This window comes from Pan paniscus, chromosome 18 (assembly GCF_029289425.2).
Source record: "Pan paniscus chromosome 18, NHGRI_mPanPan1-v2.0_pri, whole genome shotgun sequence".
Lineage (NCBI taxonomy): Eukaryota > Metazoa > Chordata > Mammalia > Primates > Hominidae > Pan > Pan paniscus.
This window is the reverse complement of record NC_073267.2, coordinates 82,639,043-82,649,350: the sequence shown is the minus strand read 5'-3', so window position 1 is coordinate 82,649,350 and position 10,308 is coordinate 82,639,043. Positions and strand designations below refer to the sequence as shown.

Sequence of the window (10,308 nt, the reverse complement as noted above, 5' to 3'; positions counted from 1 at the left end):
TTTTAGAATTTTCAGCTTTTCTGCTCTGGTTTTTCCCCATCTTTGTGGTTTTATCTACCTTTGGTCTTTGATGATGGTGATGTACAGATGGGGTTTTGGCATGGATGTCCTTTCTGTTTGTTAGTTTTCCTTCTTACAGTCAGGACCCTCAGCTGCAGGTCTGTTGGAGTTTGCTGGGGGTCCACTCCAGACCCTGTTTGCCTGGGTATCACCAGCATAGGCTGCAGAACAGCAATTATTGCAGAAAGGCAAATGTTGCTGCCTGATCCTTCCTCTGGAAGCTTCATCTCAGAGGGGCACCCAGCTGTATGAGGTGTCAGTCAGCCCCTACTAGGAGGTGTCTCCCAGTTAGGCTACTCAGGGGTCAGGGACCCACTTGAGGAGGCAGTCTGTCCGTTCTCAGATCTCAAACTCCATTCTGGGAGAATCACTACTCTCTTCAAAGCTGTCAGACATGGACATTTAAGTCTGCAGAAGTTTCTGCTGCCTTTTGTTCAGCTATGCCCTGCCCTCAGAGGTGGAGTCTGCAGAGGCATGCAGGCCTCCTTGAGCTGCAGTGGGCTCCCCGCAGTTCAAGCTTCCCAGCCACTTTGTTTACCTACTCAAGCCTCAGCAATGGTGTACGCCCCTCCCTGAGCCTTGCTGCTGCCTTGCAGTTCAATCTCAGACTGCTGTGCTAGCAGTGAGCGAGGCTCCATGGGCGTGGGACCCTCTGAGCCATGTGTGGGATATAATCTCCTGGTGTGCCGTTTGCTAATACCATTGGAAAAGCGCAGTATTGGGTGGGAGTGTCCCGATTTTCCAGGTACCGTCTGTCATGGCTTCCCTTGGCTAGGAAAGGGAATTTCCCAACCCCTTGCGCTTCCCGGGTGAAGCGATGCCCCGCCCTGCTTCAGCTCACATTCTGTGGGCTGCACCCACTGTCTGACAAGCCCCAGTGAGATGAACCAGGTACCTCAGTTGGAAAAGCAGAAATCACCTATCTTCTGCATCGCTCATGCTGGGAGCTGTAGACTGGAGCTGTTCCTATTCAGCCATCTTGGAACCTCTCTCAGAAGAGGTGAAATAACTTCTATTCCACTATTCCTACTCCACAATATTCAATTCAGAATATCCATTTGCAGGCCAATTCCTCCCAATAGGAAAATGTTCAAGACAACGGAAGGTAAACGGTAGGCAAGTTTTTTCCCCCCTTCCCCTTTGATTATTAAAAGAGCCTTTTCAGAAGTCCATATTTGAAAGTGTTCCTTTGTTTGGTGCCCCAGAGGTTTTGCCTCCCAGGGGCAATTCAGGGCAGATTAAGGGTATGCATTCCTTTTGCAAAGCAAGAGAAGAATAGATTATAGGAGGCGCTTGGGAAAGGAGCATCTGCGCAAGCAACCAGGGCCATTCCCAGAAGACCACACATGAAGCTGAGGATCTAAAACTGGAGTCCCCTAGAACTGTCCACTTTACTCTTCCCACTTTGAAGACCACTGACTGCTGACCCCTTGCTTTGAGAATATTTCCTCAAAAGACTGGAAAAAGGCAGATAACAGTGGTCTCAACCGTTACTGACTTGCTTTGAAACTTGGAGAACATTCCTTAATGTCTTACTGTGCTAATCTGAAATTGGAATCAATATCTAGTTTCCTGTTTCCTTCTCATGGTATTTTGAGAATTAAGCATTGTCAACACAAAGAGTCAAAACTCTGTAAAATATTTGAAGAGATTTATTCTGAGCCAAATATGAGTGACCATGGCCCATGACACAGCCCTCAGGAGGTCCTGAGAACATGTGCCCAAGCTGATCGGGGCACGGCTTGGTTTTATATATTTTAGGGAGGCATGAGACATCAATCAAATACATTTAAGAAATACATTGGTTTGGTTCAGAAAGGCAGGACAACCCAAAGCGGGTTGAGAGGTGGGAAGCTTCCAGAGTATAGGTAAATTTAAACATTTTCTGATCAACAATTGGTTGAGTTTGTCTAAAGACCTGGGATCAATAGAAAGAAAATGTTCAGGTTAAGACAAAAGACTATGGAGACCAAGGTTCTTTTGAAGTCTTATAGTGGCTGCCCTTAGAGACAATAGATGACAAATTGTTTCCTATTCAGACCTTTAAAAGGTGCTAGACTCTTACTTAATCTCTTAAAGATTGGGAGGATCTGGAAGAAAAAGATCTAACTACGTTAATAGAGATTCTTTAGATGCACATTTCCCCCCACAAAGGACAGCTTTGCAGGACCATTTCAAAACATGGCAAAGAAACGAGTTTTGGGGTAAAATATTTTGACTTTCTTCTTTGTCACATAATGTTATGCCACAGTCAGATTGGAAAGTAAGTCATGATATATGAAGTTAAATAAAACCCATCTGATGAGAATTTATGGTTTGTAGAGCAGATTCTCAGAACCCTTAGATAGGAATTTGGCCAAGATTTAAAAATCAGAGTTTAGTCTTCAGCATGAAGGTTAGCAGTACTACTTAGGTTTTGAATAGCACTTTTACCTTTCTGAATGACTTTGCTGCCTGGATCTTCTGTTTCCCTCTCAACTGTCCCTCAAAGGCAAGTCTCACCTTTGTGCAACAGGTGTGGGTCACAGAGGCCCAGGGCGAGACTGGCCAAAGATCACACAGCAAATAGGTGACCTGGTTGGGAATAGAACCTGCATTTACCTCCTTTCTCCAAATGCATCAGCACAGGAAAATACGGAGAAAACAATAAAGCAAAACCTGAAGAAATCACTGATTAAATTAAACACCAGCAAATAAATAAAAAGTATAAAGTAGATTCAGTATGTATACTATATATAATATATAGTACTGTTTATATCTAAGTTTACACTTGATGTTAGTCAAAAGGCCAAGAAGCAATTGTATATCTAAGTTCATAGTACATCAACTTTTTTTTTTTAGACGCTCTGTCACCCAGGCTGGAATGCAGGGGCATGATCTCGGCTCACTGCAATCTTGCTCTTACGGGTTCAAGCGATCCTCATGCCTCAGCCTCCCGAGTAGCTGGGACTACAGTCGCACACCACCACACCTAGGTAATTTTTTCTATTTTAGTAGAGATGGCTGCCCAGGCTGGTCTCGAACTCCTGAGCTCCGACAATCCGCCTGCCTCGGCCTCCCAAAATGCTAGGATTATAGGCGTAAGCCACTGTGCCTGGGCAAAGATTTTTTAAAATAATGTTCATAAAGAGAGGCCAATTCATATTCTTAGTTTATTCCAGCAAACTATGATTCAGATATCTGAAGGGGGAAAAAAAACCCAAAACCTGAAGTTCCCAAAGACAGTCTCCATTCTAAACTGCACCTCCTTCTTCACAGTCCAGTGACCTATGACATGCTTTCTACTTCTGAATCCACCCTGTAAAATGATCCTCTTCTGAAAGGAGTTTCCCGCCAAACAAGGAAGTTCTAGACATAATCACACTTCAGGAGATATTTGTGTATGGTTTGCTTTTTGTTGTTTTGTTTGTTGATTTTGCTTTGCTTGGAGCAAAGTTTTAAATTTAATTTCTGTACAAAAGCTATTACAAAAGAGGTAAGATTTCCTCCTACTTCTTTTCTCCTGCCACCCAGTTCCTTTTCCCAGAGGTAATCAATGAGAAATAATTTAGAATGTAAGATATGTTATAATTCTGTACATGCCATGGCAACAGGAAATAAGCCATTCAGGGCTCATCCGGAATCCAGGAAGTGTTTGGATATTGGAAAAACAAAAACAAAAAAAAACCTTTGTTCTGTAAGACAGTATAGAAAGTTGGGAGAAAGGTCTACTCCAGGATCAAGGTAAAATCTGACATGCCACATAACCATAAAAGAGAATGGGGGATAAAGGAATGAAATAATGAGTCTACCTGGGAGCTATGTGTGAGCCCAAGACAGGAATGGGAGTTTCCAGAAGTTCACAGAGCAGTTAAGACCAGAATAAATCCAGGTAGCCAAGACCAGTCAGGACCAGGCATGGAGATAGACCCCAGGGCTGCCTCTCTTTTCCAAGCTGATCTGCAGACTGAAAATTTAGACCAGTTACAAATTATCTAAACTGCCCCAGGAGCTGAAAACCTTTAAATTTTAGAGCTGCAAGGAAACAAATATTATCTAATACATCTACTCTCAAGCATTTTGGTCTCAGGGCCCCTTAACACTCGGAAAGATACTGAGAATCCCATAGTGTTTTTGTTTATATGGGCTCCTCTCTATAGATATTTACCATATTAGAAATCAAAATTGATAAATTTTTAAATATTTATTTATTCAAAAATGACAATTATGAACATATTACATGTTGACAAAAATGCTTTTATTAAAAATAAATATATTTTATTTTTTAAAAATTAAGGGGAATAATTAGCATTATTTTACAGTTTTGAAAATCTCTTTAAAGTTTGCCTTAATGGAAGACAACTGGATTCTCCTTTCTGCTTCTGCATTCAAGGTGATTTGATATCACATGACACATAGCCTTGGGAAAACCACCATACACACACACACGAGAATGAAGACGGCAAACGATGTCCTAGCATGATTATTAAAATGATTTTGCATCTACAGACCTCCTGAAAGGGTCTCGAGGACCCCAATGGTTCCTGGACCACACTTTGAAAACTATGGATCTGAAAATAATTTAGGATTGCATTTTCCTGTAATGCCGCGTCTTAGCAATGTGACCTTGGGTGAGCTACTTAACTTCTCTAAGCCTCAGCTTCCTCCGCTGTAAAGCAGCACTAAGAATAGAAGGCTACGTTTATGGCCGCATGCCTTCCTATAATCTGGGTATCTTCATGGTCATTATATATATAAGTGAGGTAATACTTATAAATATTTAATACAGTACTTGGCCCCTAGTAATCACTCAAGTAACAACTCTTCCTACTATTATTGTTAATATTTGCTATTACTACATATCAAGCATTGTGCCAGGCACAGCAGGGGTCATATCACAGGGTGTAAGAGGCCTCAAGTTGCTTAACAGTAGGGGACATAGGACAAATACCTAATTATAGAACAGAACAGATTTTGTCCGAATGATACAAACCAGGAAGAGGTCACATTCATTCACTCATTCAGCAAATATTAATCGATTTTCTCCAGTGTGCCAGGAACAACAGGGAGGAAGAGGCCAAGGTTTCAGAGCCTCAGGAACGAGGAACAGCAGGAGGTGAGGGAGTCAGTGAGGGATGGGATGGGCTGGGCGTGGCCAAATCAGGTAAGGCTTTGTAGGCCTATGTAATTGAGGATATAAGGAAATGTTTTATGAGAAGGCTGCATTTGAGTTAGAACTTCAGAAGAGGCAGGATTCGGGATAAAATTGATGTGCACATTCTTTTATGCACTTTCAACAGATATTTGAGATTTCCGCCAAGTCTGCTGCAAAAACAATCCCTACTTCCAAAGAAGATATTTTTGCATTTAATGGTTTTTATCACATAAGAAATACATGCGCACTTTTAAAAATTAGAAAATACAGGAGTGACCAGCCTGGGCAAACATAGCAAGACTACTACATCTCTACAAAAAAAAAAAAAAAGGTGGGGGGGCCAGGTGTTTCTTCTAGAATGTTCTTGCTAGTTGTGGTGCACACCTGTAGGCTCAGCTACCTGAGAGGCTGAGGCAAGAAAATCACATGTGCCCAGAAGTTCAAGGCTGCAGTGAGCTATGATAGCACCACTGCATTCCAGCCTGGGCAACAGAGCAAGACCCTGTCCCCGCCGTCCCCCAAAAAATACAAGTGAGCAAAAATAAGAAAATAAAAACATTCTTCTGGCATGGGTTGTGTGTGAGACCCCAGGACTATCCACCTACAGGATTCAACCCTAAGCCTGTGGGACCAGTGGTTTGTCTGCAAGGAGCTAGAAGCAACTAGAAAAGCCGGCCTGCCTGCCAGGGTAGACCTCCACCTCGCCCCCTAACCAAATTGTGCTCACGTTCCTTGAGTCCTCACCGCCCGATTGCGCACTGGAGAAGTTGGAAGGAAAAAGCCTCGTGCAAGAGGAAGCGCAGCCCAGGGCTCAGAAGCCCCCTCCTGGCGCCGCAGCGGGGCTCTGCCAGCTCTCCAGGGAGGCGCTGGGTGGAGGATGTGGCCAGAAAGGCAGATGTCCTCTAAGGGGGAAAACAAAGTTCCTGGGCGAAGGAAACGTGAGAAAAGGACAAAGAGGAGTAAAGAAGAGGGTGCATCAGCTTGGGAAACGCAGCAAGGCGCACAGTGCATGCGCACTATGTAGAGCGTATGGGCTGCTGGGCGGTGTGGGGAGAGGTCACGGCCACCGTGCGTGCGAGGCCGGGGAGGCTGCGGGGGATCGCATGGGAGCCCCCGAGGTGAAGCCGGGAAAGCGGCCCCACGACGACCCCCTGACGGCTGCGGGAGGGCTGAGAAGCCTCCTTCCCTAATGCGTTAAAGAAAAAAAAAATTAGGCCGGGCGCGGTGGCTCACGCCTGTAATCCCAGCACTTTGGGAGGCCGAGGCTGGTGGATCACGAGGTCAGGAGATCAAGACCATCCTGGCTAACACGGTGAAACCCCGTCTCTACTAAAAATACAAAAAATTAGCCGGGCGTGGTGGCGGGTGCCTGTAGTCCCAGCTACTCGGGAGGCTGAGGCAGGAGAATGGTGTGAACCTGGGAGGCGGAGCTTGCAGTGAGCCAAGATCGCGCCACCGCACTCCAGCCTGGGCGACAGAGCGAGACTCTGTCTCAAAAAAAAAAAAAAAAGAAAAAAAAATTAATCCAAGTGGGGGTGGTTTTAGGTGCTGCCTCTTTATCTTTTGCTTAGATTTTGGAAGGGTTTAAAATTTCCCTCCTTGCCTTTAGATTCTCTCCTCTTGTACCCGACATTAATTAAGCACCTACTGTGTACTAGATGCTGGTGCTGGGGGCACAAAATGGAAGACCCCTATAGTCCTATAGGGAGGCATATATGTAAACGCATGTGCATCATTACAGAGGTTTGTACAATTTACTTTGGGGGGCGAGGAGAAAGAACTGGCACGGGGAGAAGGGAAGGTTGCACAGGAAAGGCATATCTGAACAGGGTTTAGAAGGCTGAATTTTTGGCAGATGGAATGTGAGTAAGGTGGGGAGGAGAACATTCTAGAAGAAACAGCAGGTCTTAGAGAGGCATGGAGTGTGAAAAGACGTGCTTCTGTGACTAACATAACAAAATAATTTGGACAAACTTATTTATCCTTCCTAACTCTAAGTTCCTCTTGAATAAAAAGAAATAGTGACAGCAATATAGCAATGTGTCCAATCAGTGGATTATGAAACACACTTCAAAGGCAAAATGATATCCTCACACCCAAAAGGTAAATGCTATCATAACTCGGGTGAACTGTGTTCTTGGAAAGGGAGCTTAGAACAGTTTATCCCAATGTTGATTCTGGTTTTGGCTTTATGGAGTCTCATTCATTCTTACCTCTGACCTCTACCCCGACTGTAATTATTTTTTCAAGGAACTGGACCAACAGGACCCAAGGGAGAGTATCAAAGGCAAAACAAAGGAAAATGAGGACAACCCAATACTCAGAAAAAAAAACGAGTAATTCATGGATTCACAACGGGCAACAAACTAGATGACTATTAGGAAGAGAAGAGCAAACCTTATGATCTCAAAATGACTTCTTGTTCATTTGCATCCTCGCATCAATCTAGACTTTAAGAAATATGTGATTTTTAAATAAATGGGTATATCTGCATAATAGTGTTTTGGCATTAAATTATTTGATATGACTATTAAACATGTTTCTGCAAAAACCACTTCACCATACTGCTAGAATCTAGCAGCTAGATTGACCCAACACTTCATTATGTCATTCCCTTGCTCAAAGGTTGAAAGCAACCAGATGTGGTGGCTCACACCTGTAATCCCAACACTTTAGGAGGCCAAGACAGGAGGATCACTTGAGCCCAGGAGTTCAAAACTAGCCTGGGCAACAAAGTGAGACCTTTTCTCTACACAAAATAAAAACAAATAGTCCCAGCTATTTGGGAGGCTGAGGTGGGAGGATCGCTTGAGCTCGGGCGGTCAAGGTGGTAGTGAACTGTGATTGCACCACTGCACTCCAGCCTATATAACAGAATGAGCCTGTCTTAAAAATAAAAAATAAAGTTGTAACTATTCTCTGCTAAGTAGAATATAAAAATGCCCTAACCTTACACTCAGATTTCCACAATTAAGCTCTATTCTGCCCTCTATCCACACCCTTTTTCACTATTGCTCTACAGAAACCCTCTTCTTTGACAAAACTAATTTTCTTAGTGTGCCTCAAACACACAATCCCATGTGACCACTGACCTTTCATAAAGATGATATTCTCGCCATCCCAACCACATACTTAACTAGGCTACTAGATACATGTGTCCTCTGTGGTCTCCTAGTGGAAATTCTGTTTTTAATGTTAAATACAAATAATTTTTTAAGCAATGCAAGTTTCTTGACATTGTTTAGGAAACGTCAGTGGTTAGAGTGATTTAGTATTGCGTACTGAAAATAATAGAAAAAATATCGACACTGAGTCATATCTACTTCTTTACCTTCGACCTTTTAAAATGTACTTGTGGGATTTAGATTATCTTTGGATTGAACTATACAATACAATAAAATGTAAAATTAAGTGCCCCATGTTTGAGAGACAATCATTGTACTTGAGGTAGAAAAGTGCTTTAAAGTGATGAGACTTGGTTTTATATTGTCGCTTCACATATGTTTGTTGGACCAGGTTTTCTGTGGGTGCATGTATTTGATTACATTGTTTAGTTATGGGGAATGTGCACCTGTTTTTTGTTGTTGTTGTTGTTGTTGTTTTCAGCTGGGCGCAGTGGCTCACGCCTGTAGTCCCACCACTTTGAGAGGCCAAGGTGGGCAGATCACTTGAGGTCAGGAGTTTGAGACGAGGCTGGGCATCATGGCAAAACCTTGTCTCTATTAAAAGTACAAAAATTAGGCCAGGCACGGTGGCTTACGCCTGTAATCCCAGCACTTTGGAAGGCCAAAGTGGGTGGATCACCTGAGGTCAGGAGTTCAAGACCAGCCTGACCAATATGGTGAAACCCCATCTCTACTAAAAATAGAAAAATTAGCCGGGTGTGGTGGCAGGCACCTGTAGTCCCAGCTACTCAGGAGGCTGAGACAGGAGAATCGCTTGAACCCGGGAAGCGGAGATTGCAGTGAGCCAAGATCACGCCATTGCACTCCAGCCTGGGCGACAAAGCAAGACTCCATCTCAAAAAAAAAAAAAAAAAAAAAAAAAAGCTGGGCAGGGTGGTACACGCCTGTAATCCCAGCTACTAGGGACGCTGAGGCACGAGAATTGCTTGAACCCAGGAGGCAGAGGTTGCAGTGACCTGAGATCATGCCATTGCACTCCAGGCTGGGTGACAGAGAGAGACTCTGTCTCAACAACAAAAAAAAAAGTTCCTTTTTAAGGTTGAACAAAGGCTCATTCATTCCTTCCTTTCCCAGACTTTCACCAAGCGCCTTCTATGGGCCAAGCATTGTGCTACGTGCTAGGTATACACAGGCAAGAGGTGATATACACAGATAAAAGGTGATTCTCTCCCAACGTGAGTTGGGAAGACAGACATGGCTAAGGCTTGTGGCTATGCTGAAGGGACTCTGCAACAATTTTCTAAGGCTACCATAATGCTGAGTAACAACCAGCCATGAAACTTCAGTGGTATACAATAAAACCTCATTTCTCGTGCATCTAGGGTGGTCGCTTAGGTAGTTCTGCTGATTTGGCTTGGGTTCACTGAAGTGTCTGGTGGTTAGCTGCCATTGGCTGATCTAGGATGGCCTCAGCTAGGACAACCATGGTAATCTGGATGTGCTTCCCGTGCCTTTCATCCAGCAGGCATGATCTCACGGCAGTGACTAAGACACAAGAGCAAGAACATGTCCAACTGCACAAGTTACTTTAAAGCCTCTGCTTAAAAACATCCCAACAGGCCAGGCACGGTAGCTCATGCCTGTAATCTCAGCATTTTGGGAGGCCTAGGCAGGCAGATCACTTGAGGTCAGGAGTTCAAGACCAGCCTGGCCAATATAGTGAAACCCTGTCTCTACTAAAAATACAAAAATTAGCCGGGCATGGTGGCACATGCCTATAATCCCAGCTACTGGGGAGGCTGAGGCGGGAGAATTGCTTGAACCCTGGAAGCGGAGGTTGCAGTGAGCCAAGATTGCGCCATTACACTCCAGCCTGGGTAAAGAAGCGAGACTCCATCTCAAAAAAAAAAAAAAAAAAAATCCCTACAATCAAAGCGAGTAGCATAGCTGAGACCCCAGGCAGAGTTATATGTCATAGGGCATGGATAC

The 10,308-nt window shown here is 43.9% G+C and overlaps 1 long non-coding RNA gene across 1 annotated transcript; it reads left to right on the top strand.

Moving 5' to 3' along the window:
- The first annotated feature begins 3,488 nt into the window (after nucleotides 1–3,488).
- LOC130540900 (uncharacterized) lies at nucleotides 3,489–7,686 on the top strand. Its single transcript, XR_008954935.1, has 3 exons — nucleotides 3,489–3,783; nucleotides 4,549–4,670; nucleotides 7,445–7,686. It is a non-coding gene; the product is annotated as an uncharacterized LOC130540900 (long non-coding RNA).
- The last annotated feature ends 2,622 nt before the right edge of the window (nucleotides 7,687–10,308 follow it).